The sequence below is a fragment of the Ornithorhynchus anatinus genome, chromosome 4 (assembly GCF_004115215.2).
Source record: "Ornithorhynchus anatinus isolate Pmale09 chromosome 4, mOrnAna1.pri.v4, whole genome shotgun sequence".
In the NCBI taxonomy this organism is placed as follows: Eukaryota; Metazoa; Chordata; class Mammalia; order Monotremata; family Ornithorhynchidae; genus Ornithorhynchus; species Ornithorhynchus anatinus.
In genome coordinates this window covers 99729462-99743673 of record NC_041731.1, presented here as the reverse complement: position 1 = coordinate 99743673, position 14212 = coordinate 99729462, and positions in this window count along the sequence as shown.

Below are 14212 nucleotides of genomic sequence, written 5' to 3'. Positions count from 1 at the left end.
GTGACCTTGGGCAAGTCACATCACTTCTCTGGGCCTCACTTACCTCATCTGTAAAATGGGGATGAAGACTGTGAGCCCCACGTGGGACAACCTGGTTACCTTGTATCTACCCCAGTGCTTAGAACAGATACCATAATCATTATTGTTATGATTACATGGAACTGAGGAATTCATCCACCGACTTTAGTATTGTCAAAGGTCATTTACTGGATATACTCAATGCCCACTGTAATTGCAAGGTTACAGAGAAACCTAGAAAGTAGGAGTTAGCTTCCCAAAAGACAGTCAGGAATGGAATGACTGTAAGCTTGGTGTGGGTAGGGAATGTGTCTTTTTTGTTATATTGTACTCTCCCAAGCTCTTCGTACTTTGCACACAGTAAGTGTTCAAAAAATAAATACTGTTGAATGAATGACATTTCAATTAGGTGATAATTTGTTCATTTATTCATTAAAGGAAAATTGGGGAAATGAAGGAATTAATTTTTTTGAATAATTTTGCTAGATGGAAGCAAATAATTCAATGGTGGAAACAGATTCTCTTGAAGTTAGAAAAAGATTAAATTTGACAACAATAATACTAATTATAGTATTCCTTAAGCATCCTCAATTTGCAAACACTGAACTAAGCGCTGGAGTAGATGCAAGATAATTAAGTTAGACAAAGCCCCTGTCTCTATGGGGCTCACCAACCTGGGGGGAGAATAGGTTTCTGCAGCCTCATTTTTACAGAGGAGCTTATACTTCAGACCTTTTCTCTTACTGAGTCCCAGACAAGTTAAATGACTTGTCCAAGGTCATGCAGGAAGTAAGTGGCAGAGCAAGGACTAGAACCCAGACCCTCTGGCTAACCACTTCAACGTATGACTTCACCTGACCACACAGTATTATATACAATTCATATTATTTGTTTAATTTCAAGGGCATATTTGAAATAACTCTGGCTTGTACTTTTGGAAAACAATTTGCTTTCCTGTTTTTAAATATCTATGCTAAGGTAGTAACATTCTCAAGTATTTTACAATCCACATATACTGCAAAAATAATTTTGATTCCAGCCACCATGTCTGAATCTGAGATTCTAGTGGAAAAGTCCATTTACATCATATTTGGGGATTCATGAGTGCTAAACTGACAAATATAGCATTTTAATGTCTGAAAGATTTTTAATTTTCCCAGAAATCAAAGGTTAAAAATGTACCTTCTGGGTTTAAAGATGCCAGTCAGAATAATATGAAGGTTCAGAAGGTCTTCTCTTGAGTGTTTCCTGATGCTTTGCCCATCTCATCAGGAATTTCGACAGAGGAATAAAATGGCACTCTATCTTCTGGACAGCTTGGTGTTTGTCTTTGGCTGTCAAGCAAAGAGGGCTGCAATTCCACTCATCTGGAGAAGATTAGAATACTATGGGAAATCCGAGAAAATAGAAAAAGGGATAGCAGAATGCTGCCTGGTCATTCCCCCCCCCCCCCCCCCCCCCCATATCCTTCAGGGATATATCCACATCACAGAACAGGAATTAATGAGCAAAATGCCCAGTTCTATTCCTGGGAAGCATCCCACTTCCCTACTATTTTACTGACCAAAGTATAAAACTCCTCCTAACCTTTTAATGAACATCATGGCATTTTACATCAAAAGAATTAACACTGCAAGCATTGGTCCTGATTGAATAAAATGCACCCAGTAGATGCTTAAGATAGATATGTTGGTGGTGATAATGATGATGGGATGAAATTACACCCAAATGATTAACCCTATCCCTCCAGTCAACCAAGCATTTGCATTGTAGTCAGTAGTATTCAGAAAAAAAGCTTAGGGACTTTTTACCAAGCTTGTACTTCTACCCTCTCAGCCACAGGGTTTCCTCAGAAAACTTCTTAGAGGAAGATGATTTTTTATATAGGTTAAGAACAGAATTTTCAAATTTCTTCTTGCTTTCCTCTGGATAATAATGAATAATTATGATATTTTTAGTAAGTGCTTACTATATACCAAGCCCTGTTCTTATTCATTCATCCACTCATATTTACTGAGCCTTTATTGTGTGCAGAGCACTGTCCTAAGCACTCGGAAAGTACAAATCAGCAGTAGAGAAAAAGAGACAATCCCTGCCCACACCGGGCTCACAGTCTAGAAGGAGAGAGACATCAAAACAAGTTAACAGGCATCAATATAAATAGAATTATAGATATGCACATATATTACACAAGTGATGTGGGGCAGAGAGGGGTATAGAGCAAAGGAAGCAAGTTGGGGCAACATGAAGGGGAGGAGGAACTGAAGAAAAGGGGGGTCTTAGGCTGAGAAGGTCTCTTGGAGCAGGTGAGCCTTCAGTAGGGCTTTGAAGTGGTGTGGGGGGGGGGGAGAGGGGGAGTGTTATTGACAGATTTGAGGAGGGAGGGTTTTCCAGGCCAGAGGTAGGACATGGGCCGGGGGTCGACGGCGGGAGAGGCAAGAACAAGGCACAGTGAGGTTAGCACAAGAGGAGTGGAGTGTACGGGTTGGGATGGGGAAGAAGAGAATGGAGGTGAAGTAGAGGGGACAAGGTGAAGGAGACCTTTGAAGCCAATAATGAGGGGTTTTTGTTGGATTTGAGGTAGGACTGTTGTCCTGAGTTATTTGTGGCTTAGATTGAGCAAAAGCCATTTGGAAAGCTTTAGGAAAGGGGGAGATTTCCTCCCCAGCTGGGCCAGAAATCAAAAATATATATTCTGCTCTAAGTGTGAATTCAACTAAGTGTCAATTCTGGGTCACACCCAACAGTCATTTTAGTAGCAAAAGCCCCAGCAGTCTGCCTGGGGATGTCTAACCCTCAATCTTGCCTTCAAAGCACTGAATCACCTTGTCCCTCCTACCTCACCTCACTGGTCTCCTACTACAACCCAGCCAACACACTACTACATTCTTCTAATGCCAACCTTTTCACTGTACCTCAATCTTGTCTATCTCACAGCTGACCACTGGACCAAGTTCTACCTCTGGCCTGGTACGCCCTCCCTCTTCATATCCGACAGACCGACTCTCCCTGACCCCACTTCAAAGCCCTATTGAAGGCACATCTCCTCCAAGAGGTCTTCCCTGATTAAGCCCTACTTTCCTTTCCTCCCACTCCCTTCTGCATCTCCCTGACTTGCTCCCTTCACCCCGCTCCCAACCCCAGGCATGTAGGTGCATATCTGTAATTCATTTATATTAATATCTGTCTGCTTATTGTTGTATTGTACTCTCCCAGGAGCTTAGTACAGTGCTCTGCACATAGTAAGCACTCAATACGATAGAATGAATAAGTGCGAGGATGAGAGTACTGCCACTAATTGAAACATATTCCTCTCCATTGGCCCAACTTACTCTCCCTCATCCCACCAACAGTATGCAAATGTTTGGCAACATCTTCAGCTAAGAGAGTGGGGATGGTTCCCTTCAACCCATCACCATTCTAGAAAAATAACTCAAGTGCACCATCCCTGCTGACAACAATCCAGGATGCTGGTGACTAAAGAAGGAGCATGGCTAGTCAGTGGCCACCTTGGTTCATGAGATCCAGTTAAGGAATGCCTTTGCTGAGAGACTAAAGATGCTTCCCCCAGCCTCAGCTGGCCAATTTAGGCTTGATACTGAAGGTATGATAGTGCGTAAGGAAAGCACCTGAAATGATGTTTTCAAAGCTCAAATTTGGAAAGATCGAGGAAGATTATTGGAAGATTATTTGGAAGATTATTTGCTTCCACCTAAAAGACTAAAGAATTGCAGGGATACTAACAGCCAGTGCTAAGCACAGTGAAGGGAATTGTTGGTGTGGAGATGATGTGGAAGGGGACCACAGATCCTGCCTTGGTTTTGCCCATCAGACCCAAACGTGTAGATAAAGCTGACCCTCAGGAATGCCAACATGGGCAGTTTGAACGATTAGACTGTAAGCCCGTCAAAGGGCAGGGACCGTCTCTGTTACCGATTTATACATTCCAAGCACTTAGTACAGTGCTCTGCACATAGTAAGCGCTCAATAAATACTATTGAATGAACTATTTAGAATGCTATATGCATGCATATAACACGCAATCACAAACAGACCCACATAATCTATAGATATATATATGCTAATACGTTAAGAATGTGATATAAAAATATATTACATAGAAGTACATCTGTGGTATTTACAGATACACAAGGAGCTCCACATTCTGCAGCTCTAACGAGTTGGACTTATTTTGCTTTCATTAAAAAAAAGGCCTACTGAAAAGTTGAAGAGGAAAAAAAAAAAATCCACCCCTATTTGTTCCATTCAAATTGCACCTTTCAGGATTTTCCATTTTTCTCCATTCTTTAATATCCTGTCCTGTTCAATATGCCACGTATTACATCATTACATCAACTGCACACAGCCCATCCCCATAGACCTGGCTCACTGAAGTGCCACACCATGGCAGACATCCCCTCCCCCCAGCTTTAACCACCCCCTTCTCTCCCAGACCCCTCCTGCTTACATTCCAATTAGGTCTAGCCAAGGGGGAATGGCTCTCAGCCAAGAGCAAAACAAAAGGAAGGGAGAGGTTAGTCTGAGGCCAGAGGGAAATTAAAGGCAATAATAGGGACTGGCAAGCCAACAATTGTCTCTCAGATCCAACCGGGAACACGCCTGGGGAGAGAAACTGGAGTGATGTGGCTAGGCCTCCCTCTCCCTCTGCCACCCGAATGCAATATGAAAGGGACTCTCCACCCTTCGATGGTTCAGCGATGGAGAAGGATCCAAGGACTCCGAGGTCTAATCCCAGCTCTGCTCCCAGCTGCCAGGTTGCTTTGGCCTAAATCCCTTTACTCTGTGTGCCTCCATTTCTTCAACCCTTGAAAATCCTCCGCGGGGAAACAGCCTCAACAGCAGCCACTGTGAAACTGAGATGTGTGAACACCGCTGGAACACCTTAACAGAAAATGGAAGTGAAAGGCCTGGACTAGGTTTAAAGGACAAGGAGGATTCAGGATACTCCTTTGGAAAAACTAAAGTCCCTTCAATTAAAGGGACCATTCATGAACTCACTAAGCTAAATGGCCCGCAGGAGTAAGTACCCTAACGACAAGAATGGGCTCTACTGACAAAAGTCAGACTTTTGCTCATTAGTCTTATTGGTCCTGATGATCCATTCTTTCACTCATTCAATCATAGTTATTGAGCACTTTTGAGTGCAGAGTCCGGTACTAAGCACTTGGAAAGTACAATTCAGCAATAGAGACAATAATAATAATAATAATGTTGGTATTTGTTAAGCGCTTACTATGTGCCGAGCACTGTTCTAAGCGCTGGGGTAGACACAGAGGAATCAGGTTGTCCCACGTGGGGCTCACAATCTTAATCCCCATTTTACAGATGAGGTAACTGAGGCACTGAGAAGTTAAGTGACTTGCCCAAAATCACACAGCTGTCAAGTGGCCGAGCAGGGATTCGAACTCATGACCTCTGACTCTAAAGCCTGTGCTCTTTTCACTGAGCCACCCTACCCTACCCAACAATGGGCTCACAGTCTAGAAGATATTAGTATTTGTTAAGCGCTTACTTTGTGCCAAACACTGTTCTGAGTGCTGGGGTAGGTACAAGGTTATCAGGTTGTCATTCATTCATTAAATCTTATTTATTGAGTGCTTACTGAGTGCAGAGCACTGTACTAAGTGCTTGGAAAATACAATTCGGCAACAGATAGAAACAATCCCTACCCACCAACGGGCTCACAGTCTAGAAGGGGTCAGACACAACAAAACAAAAACAAGTAGGCATCAATAGCATCAAAATAGATAAGAATTATAGATATATACAAATCATTAATAAAAGAAACCGAATAATAAATATGTACAAATATACACAAGTGCTGTGGGGTGGGGAATGGGGTATAGCAGAGGGAGGGAGTTGGGGCAATGGGGAGGGGAGGAGCAGAGGAAAAGGGGGGCTCAGTCTGGGAAGGCCTCCTGGAGGCATCCTGGAGGAAGTGAGCTCTCAATAAGGCTTTGAAGACGGAGGGAAGAGAGTTAGTTTGGAGGATGTGAGGAGAGAGGGCATTCCAGGCGAGAGGTAGGACGTGGGCTAGGGGTCGACGGAGGGGCAGGGGAGAACAAGGCACAATGAGGATCTTAGTAGCAGAGGAATGGAGTGTGCAAGCGGGGCTCACGGTCTTAATCCCCCATTTTACAGATGAGATAACTGAGGCACAGAGAAATGAAGTGACTTGCTCAAAGTCATACAGCTGACAGGTGGCGGAGCCAGCATTAGAACCCACAATCTGAAACCCAAGCCCATGCTCTTTCCACTAAGCCACGCCGATGCAGGGCCAAAAGGTGATTTTCTGAAAGATCTCTGGACCGTATTTTTGTTGTTGTTTTTTTAATGTGACAACATCAAGGAAGACACACTTCCAGCTGGGATCTGATACCTTAGTCCAATACAGTACAAATTGCAGATGAGGAGGAGCAGCAGGATGTGTTGTGACAAAGGGTGTCCAGAGACATTCTGTTCTCCAGCCACAGGCTACAATCTATCCCAACCTCCACTTCACATTATATGCTGTTGCCTGAGGACTCAGAGAGGAAAACCATAACTAGAGGAAATGTCTACCAAGTCTGTTGTATTGTACTATCTTAAGTGCTTATTACAGTGTTCTGTGCACAGTAAGCACTCAGATACCATTCATTGATACAACTCAATTGCACTCTATTGACAGTGGGATACCCCCTACTCAAAAGTCATCACACTTGAATATACACATTTTGTACTTTATATGCACAGACACACACAAACGCACAAATGCACAGGTATAGTGTTTGTTTACACGTATAGTGTTTGAAGCAGCGTGGCTCAGTGGAAAGAGCCTGGGCTTCGGAGTCAGAGGTCATGGGTTCGACTCCCGGCTCTGCCACTTGTCAGCTGTGTGACAGTGGGCAAGTCACTTCACTTCTCTGTGCCTCAGTTACCTCATCTGTAAAATGGGGATTAACTGTGAGCCTCACGTGGGACAACCTGATGACCCTGTATCTACCCCAGTGCTTAGAACAGTGCTCTGCACATAGTAAGCGCTTAACAAATACCAACATTAATTAATATATGCCCATATAAGTGGACAGGGAATGTGTTTATTTATTCTTATGTTGTACTCTTCCAAGCTCTTAGTACAGTGCTCTGAACAAAGTAAGCACTCAATAAATACGATAGAATGAACAACAACATAATCTATATAAACAGATAAAATGATGATATTGGTTTTAATATTGGTCTCGCTTCTGTTTTATCTAAAATGGAGGAACATATTTAGAACCTTGCTCAAGAGATGGTGAGTTGCACAAGTGAAAAGATTTGAGGCCATGCACATCATCATGACACCAATCATTTTAACTTATTAAAGATGCTGCATGGCTCTGAATAATAACAATGATAATGATTATGGTATTTGTTAAACACTTACTATGTGCCAAGCACTGTTGTAAGCACTGGGGTAGATACAAGGTACTCAGGTTGTCCCACGTGGGGGTCACAGTCTTAATCCCCTTTTTACACATGAGGGAACTGAAGCACAGAGAAATGAAGTGCCTTGCCCAAGGTCACGAGGCTGACAAGTGGAGGAGCCAGGATTAGAACCCACAGCCTCTGACTCACATGCCTGTGTTCTTTCCACTCAGCCTGTAGGACCTCTGAAGACTCAAGTTGGCACCAGAAATCCTGAAGAGATGTCAATGATGTTTCAGTATTCTCCACAAAACACCTTTTACTATTGAAAACATTGAAAACCTGCCACCAGTCAATCATGGCATTTGTCCCCGTTATTGAGGAAGTCACCACAGTGTTCCTCAGCCATGAAAAATGACAGAGCAGGTGGACCTGATGGCAACTCCACATAAAGAGAACATCTGCTTAGCTATTAGCACTATTAATGATTAATAATTCTGGTACCTGTTAAATGCTTACTATGTGCCAAGGACCGGGGTAGAGACAAGTTAATCAGGTTGGACACGTTTGCTGTCCCGCATGGGGCTCACACTCTTAATTCCCATTTTGCAGATGAGGTAACTGTGGCCCAGAGAGGTTAAATGGCTTGCCCAAAGTCACACAGCATACATGTGGCAGAATCAGGATTACAACTCAGGATCTTCCTACTCCCAGGTCCGTGCTCTATCCACTAGGCCATGCTGCTTCTCTTTACAGATGGACTTCCGAGTTGTCCCAGGATCTCAAAAGTGTCAACATCATCGTCATTTCAAAGAAAAGGGGCAAATTCATGAGGTGTTCTGTATTTTCCACCTAGGCTGTAAGCTTGTTGAGCAGGGAACATATCTATCAACTCCATTGTATTGTATTTGCCAAAGTGCTTAGTACAGTGCTCTACACAAAGTGAGCATTCAAATATTAATTCACCAACTACTCTCCTTTGCTGACAAGCTCCTAAACTAGATCATCCCAGCGTTTAGAACAGTGCTTTGCACATAGTAAGTGCTTAAATACCACCCTTATTATTAAACCTGGTATCGATTAATGTTGATGATGATAATGGTATTTGTTAAGTGCTTACTATGTGCTGAGCACTATTCTAAACGCTGGGGTAGACACAGGGGAATCAGGTTGTCCCACGTTGGGCTCACAGTCTTCATCCCCATTTTACAGATGAGGTAACTGAGGCACCGAGAAGTGAAGTGACTTGCCCATAGTCACACAGCTGGCAAGTGGCCGACCAAGGATTCGAACCCATGACCTCTGACTCCAAAGCCCGTGCTCTTTCCACTGAGCCATGCTGATTACTGAAGACTATCGTCACCCAGATGCTCTTGCAGTCAAAATTCATCTTGACACCAGAGCATGGCACAGTGGACTGATCTCTACAGCATGTCAGATGCAGGAAAAGTAGGGACCATCACCTAGAAGTCTACAATTCTCAATAATAATTGTAGTAAAAATTGGAGTAGATACAAGAATCAGTAAGTACTGGAGAAGATGCAAGATAATCAGATCTGACAGTCCCTATCCTACATGGGGCTCAGAGCCTAATAAGGAGGAAGAACAGGTATTCAATCCCCATTTGACAGATGAGGAAACTGAGGCACAATTAAGTGACTTATTCATGATCAAGCAGCAGGCAAGAGGCAGATCAGGGATTAGAATTCAGGACCTTATGCTTTCCTCTAGGCCACGTCGCTTCCTTTTTTCATAGACAATCCAAAACATTTGTTACCATCAGTAGATCTGGACTCTAGAAATTTCTGGCAGATTTGGTCACCCTGATAAATTCATTAAGATTCTAAGACTATTCCATGATGACTCAATTCCGATTCAAAGTCTTTGAGCCAGTCATCCCAAAATTGCTGTTCTTTGATGACTACACCCTAGAGACACACCCAAAAGTCATGGAAATTGTTATAAAACACTTAAATGAATCAGCCAAGTCTAAAAACGACCGAGGTGATATATCACCCTGCCCACACAGAAAAGCTAAGTCCAGAAAATGCAGGATCCCAGTGGAAAATTAAGGGACAACTGTCGCAAACGGAGGAGTATGGAGCTGTGCGATCAAGAACAGATGAGCTCTTTCCAAGCAGAAGCTCCACAGGGATGGTGAGATGAGGAGATGAAAACATCACCAGGTGCTTCAAACAACAAACATGACAGTACAACAAAGTACAGTTTTGGTGTGTGCCCAGTGGGGTCAGTACAATGACCTGATACATAGGAACCCATAGGTGAATTTCTCCATCAGGAGCTTCTTCTCTGAACTTGAAGGACAACTGTACAACCCAGCAAGAAAGCAAAGGGAGCAGGTTTTATTTAGTTATCCTCAGAGCAGCTTGAAGTGAAGGCAGCAGGGTCAGAAAGGAGTAAAGGAGGGCAGGTGGAAGGGTGTGTGCACATACACAAAGATATCCCAATTTATTTAGTTTCAGCCAGGCACCTGAACAACCAGAACCAGAGCCCTCCGGTGTACTCTGGAGAGGAGTATGAACCAGGAGGGAACAGAAAAATGTGGGTGAGAGTACAAGGTTGGTAAGTCAAATAAAGGGATTGGTTGGTGCTAAGTGGAGATTATTGAAATGGCGGGTAATTGGGAGAAATAATGCTAATAATAATGAGAATAATGATAATGGTTATTGTTAAGTGTTTTGTGCCAAGCACTGTAGTATGCGTATAGTACTAAAGTATTAGGGCAGATAAAATATATAAAGTCACAGCAGATATCAACTGAGGAAATGGCCACCTTTCCAGAATTCAGAATTCCCACTTTGTCCCCTAGCCAGAGGACCACTGGCCTTCACCTTTGGCTAAACATTGTGGCTAAACCACTGTGATCCCATGGGAGCTACAAGCTGATTCAGTCTCGCTCCCCTGCCACTATCTCCATCTCTGGTTTCTACTTCATGAGTATGTCTAGTGTGGGCATCTGTGACTTTGATGCTGTGAGGCTGGGTGCAAGAGAGTGTCTTTGTTTATGCCCACATGAGACTGTGTCCAAATAAGCACGCACGGGTTTTGGGCATAGTTTTTCCACCTTTTTTTTTTTTCCTGCATCATCCTTCTTGACTATGGTGCTCACTCTTCCATTTTTGAATGGTTGCCCCTTCTCTTCACTTTTCCCCACCATCACTGATGGCACCCCCACCCCCATCTTTCTCTGGCTTAGCCATTTCAATCTAACTCCTTTTTTATGTTATTTTTTTAAGGGTTTATTTTGTGCCAGGTACTGTATTAAGCACAGGGGTAGATACAAGCTAATCAGGTTGGACACAATCCCTGTCCAACACGGGGCTCGCAGTTTTAATTTCCATTTAATGGATGAGGTAATGGGCACAGAGAAATGAAATGATTTGCCCAAGGGCATGCAGCAGACAAGTGGCAGAGCCAACATGAGAACCTTAGACTCCCAGGCCCAGCCTTTATCCACTAGGCAAAACCACTTCTCCAAATGCTCCTTATAATTGTCACTCTAGTGGATATTCAAACTGGGTTAACAGGGAGTCATCTTTGCCACAAACCCCTGGTTCAAACCAACCAGGACCTTCCTAGACTGGAGGAGCTTCAGTGACACATAGTAATCAAACCATACCTCTGATCACCAAGTTTACTGTGGAAAGTTTTTTTTTTTTACTTAGTTTTATCAATGTTCATGGGAGTGACACACATACACTCACTCACTCTGCTCAAGAGCACAGGCTTAGGAGTCAGAGGTCATGGGTTCTAATCCCAGCTCTGCCACCTGTCAGCTATGTGACTTTGGGCAAATCACTTAATTTTCAATACCTCAGTTACCTCATCTGTAAAATGGGGATTAAAACTGTAAGCCCCACTTGGGACAACCCGATTGCCCTGTATCTATCCCAGTGCTTAGAAGAGTGCTCAGCACATAGCAAGCACTTAAATACCAACATAATTATCATTATTATTATTATTATTAAGGGTCCAATACCAGCCAGTAGTCAAAAGAGCCCATTCTGCCAATGCTTCTTCTCTCTGCTTCCACCTGCTACTCTCCTGCTGCTCACAATGTGCTTTCTTCTTGCTTCTCTGCATGCCATCTCCACATACCCCTTCCACAGATCCCCCTTGCAATTCAAAATGACCGCCTTTTATCTGTCTTATATGTCACAGCTGGGGCTCTAAGTGGCAGGTATTGATTGATCCAGGCCCGTTACCATAGAACAGGGAAAGAGAGCCAGGCTTCCCTTTAGGCTCCACCTTCACAGGTCAGCAATCATCTGTCTCAGATAAAGCCCATCAGAGGCTTCACGGAGTCTCTTCCTTGGTGTTGTTCAACGAATCCCAGTCACTCACTAAAAGGGCAGCTAGTTGTGGGTTCACTACACTCTTCACTCACAGCTCTCCTCCCACTGGGTGGAGGGCAGCAGAGAGGTGGGAAGGAAAGGGAAGGGACTGCTGGAGAATTTGGAATCCTGGTTTTACCTCTCCTTGTTGATTTTGCTCTTGGGAGTTGCACCATGCCCTCACATTCCTGTTCTGTCCTTTGTCATGTGACCAAGTTGAATATGTCACCACATCCTCAATGCTGGGGAAGGAAGGGATCAAGCCCACGCTACAAACCGACCCACTCCATGGACCATTTCAACAGAGTAAAGCTCGGCTCCAAACAAGAGGCAGTGGATGGAGCACAGGCCTGGGAATTTGAAGGACCTGGGTTCTAATCCTATCTCTTCCACTTGTCTTCTGTGTGAACTTGGGCAATCACTTCACGTCTCTGTGTCTCAGGTCCCTCGTCTGTAAAATGGGGATTAAGACTCTGAGGGCCACATGGGACGTGGACTATGTCCAACCTATCTTTCATCTATCCCACTGCTTAGTGGCAGTGCTCTGCATACAGTAAGCACTCAAAAAATACGATTGAATGAATGAATGCTTTCCACAGTGCCTGGTACATAGTAAGTGCTTACATGCCATAAAAAACCCAAGAAAATCAATGTAATTTAGCACCGGAAATTCCTGCAGCTGTCAGAAAAGCCTAGGGGGTATCTGTGGGACAAGGAATGTTCTCCTTAAAGATTTTGTGAAGATAAGGAAACTGCTAGAAAGACATGAAAACAGAATGAGATCTGTTATGGAGCGGAAGCAGCGTGGCTCAGTGGAAAGAGCCTGGGCTTGGGAGTCGTAGGTAACGAGTTCGAATCCCGGCTCTGCCACTTGTCAGCTGTGTGCCTGTGGGCAAGTCACTTCATGTCTCTGGGCCTCAGTTACCTCATCTGTAAAATGGGGATGAAGTCTGTGAGCCTCACGTGGGACAGCCCGATCACCCTCTATCTATTCCAGTGCTTAGAACAGTGCTCGGCACATAGTAAGCGCTTAACAAATACATATACCAACCAAATGCCTTAATATAGTCAGGAACTATCTCCAAGTGTTCACTATATGGACAGAATGTCGCTCACATATCAATATTTTCAGTTACCCCACACACGCACCCCCCATTAGCAGTCTCGCCTAAATAAACGGACATGCGCAAACATACCTGGAGACCCTATCGTCATCTTACATGATTCACAGACCTACAGCTGGACTCTGTTGGACCTGGTTCTAAATCCTTTTATTACCATTTTCTTGTGCTCTTGCCTGAGGTTTCCAAAAATTGACAATCTGTACTATATGTCTGTATCACACACTGTAGAAGCAGGGTGACCTGACAAAAAGAGCGCAGACCTGGTTGTAATCTCAGGTCTGCCAATTGCCTGCTGAGTGACCTTAAGTAAATCACTTAATTTTTCTGTGACTCATTTTCCTTATCTGTAAAATGGATATTCAATGCCTACATTTGGAGTGGGCGTACTGTGTGGGACACAGGGATTGTGGCCAATCCATGTTCTATCTGGGGGCTTAGCCCAGTGCTTGGCACATAGTACGTACTTGAGAAATTCCACAGTTATAGTTATTGATATGGAAAGAGCCCAGGCTTGAGAGTCAGAGGTCATGGGTTCTAATCCCAACTCCTCCGCTTGTCAGTTGTGTGAGCATGGGCAAGGCGCTTCACTTCTCTGGGCCTCAGTTACCTCATCTGTAAAATGGGGATGAAGACTGTGAGCCCCACGTGGGACAACCTGATGACCTTGTATCTACCCCAGTGCTTAGAACAGTGTTTGGCACATAGTAAGCACTTAACAAATACCAACATTATTATTTTCATTAAAAGACTGTTAGAAGTAGACAGAGAGTCAAAAAGTCAGAGAGAGGCTGAGACTGAGGGAGGTAGACAAGCAGTGTGGCTTAGTGGATAGAACATGGACCTGGGAGTCAGAAGGACCTGGGTTCTGATCCCAGCTCCGTCACCTGTCTGCTTTGTGTCCTTGGGCAATCCATTTCACTTGCCTGGCCTCGGTTACCTCATCTGTAAAATGGAGATGAGCTTGAGCCCCTTGTGGGACAAGGACTGTGTCCAACCTGGTTAACTTGTATCTACCCCAGTGCTTGGCACATAGTAAGAGCTTAACAAGTACCATAATTATTTTGATTATCATTATGAAATACTATTAGACACACAGAGGCAGAGAGAAAGTGAGAGAGATGGAGAGAGAGAGAAAGAAGACAGAGTCCTGTTCCTTAAACTCTACCACCCAGTAACTTGACTGAACATTTGCTCGGAGACATTGTCTGATCCTGGTAGAGAAGGACCTAGTGTGCAGTGAATTGGAACAGAGGCCGGCAGAAAATCAGCAGAAAACTATGAGGAAATGGTCACGTCAGCCCTTTGGGA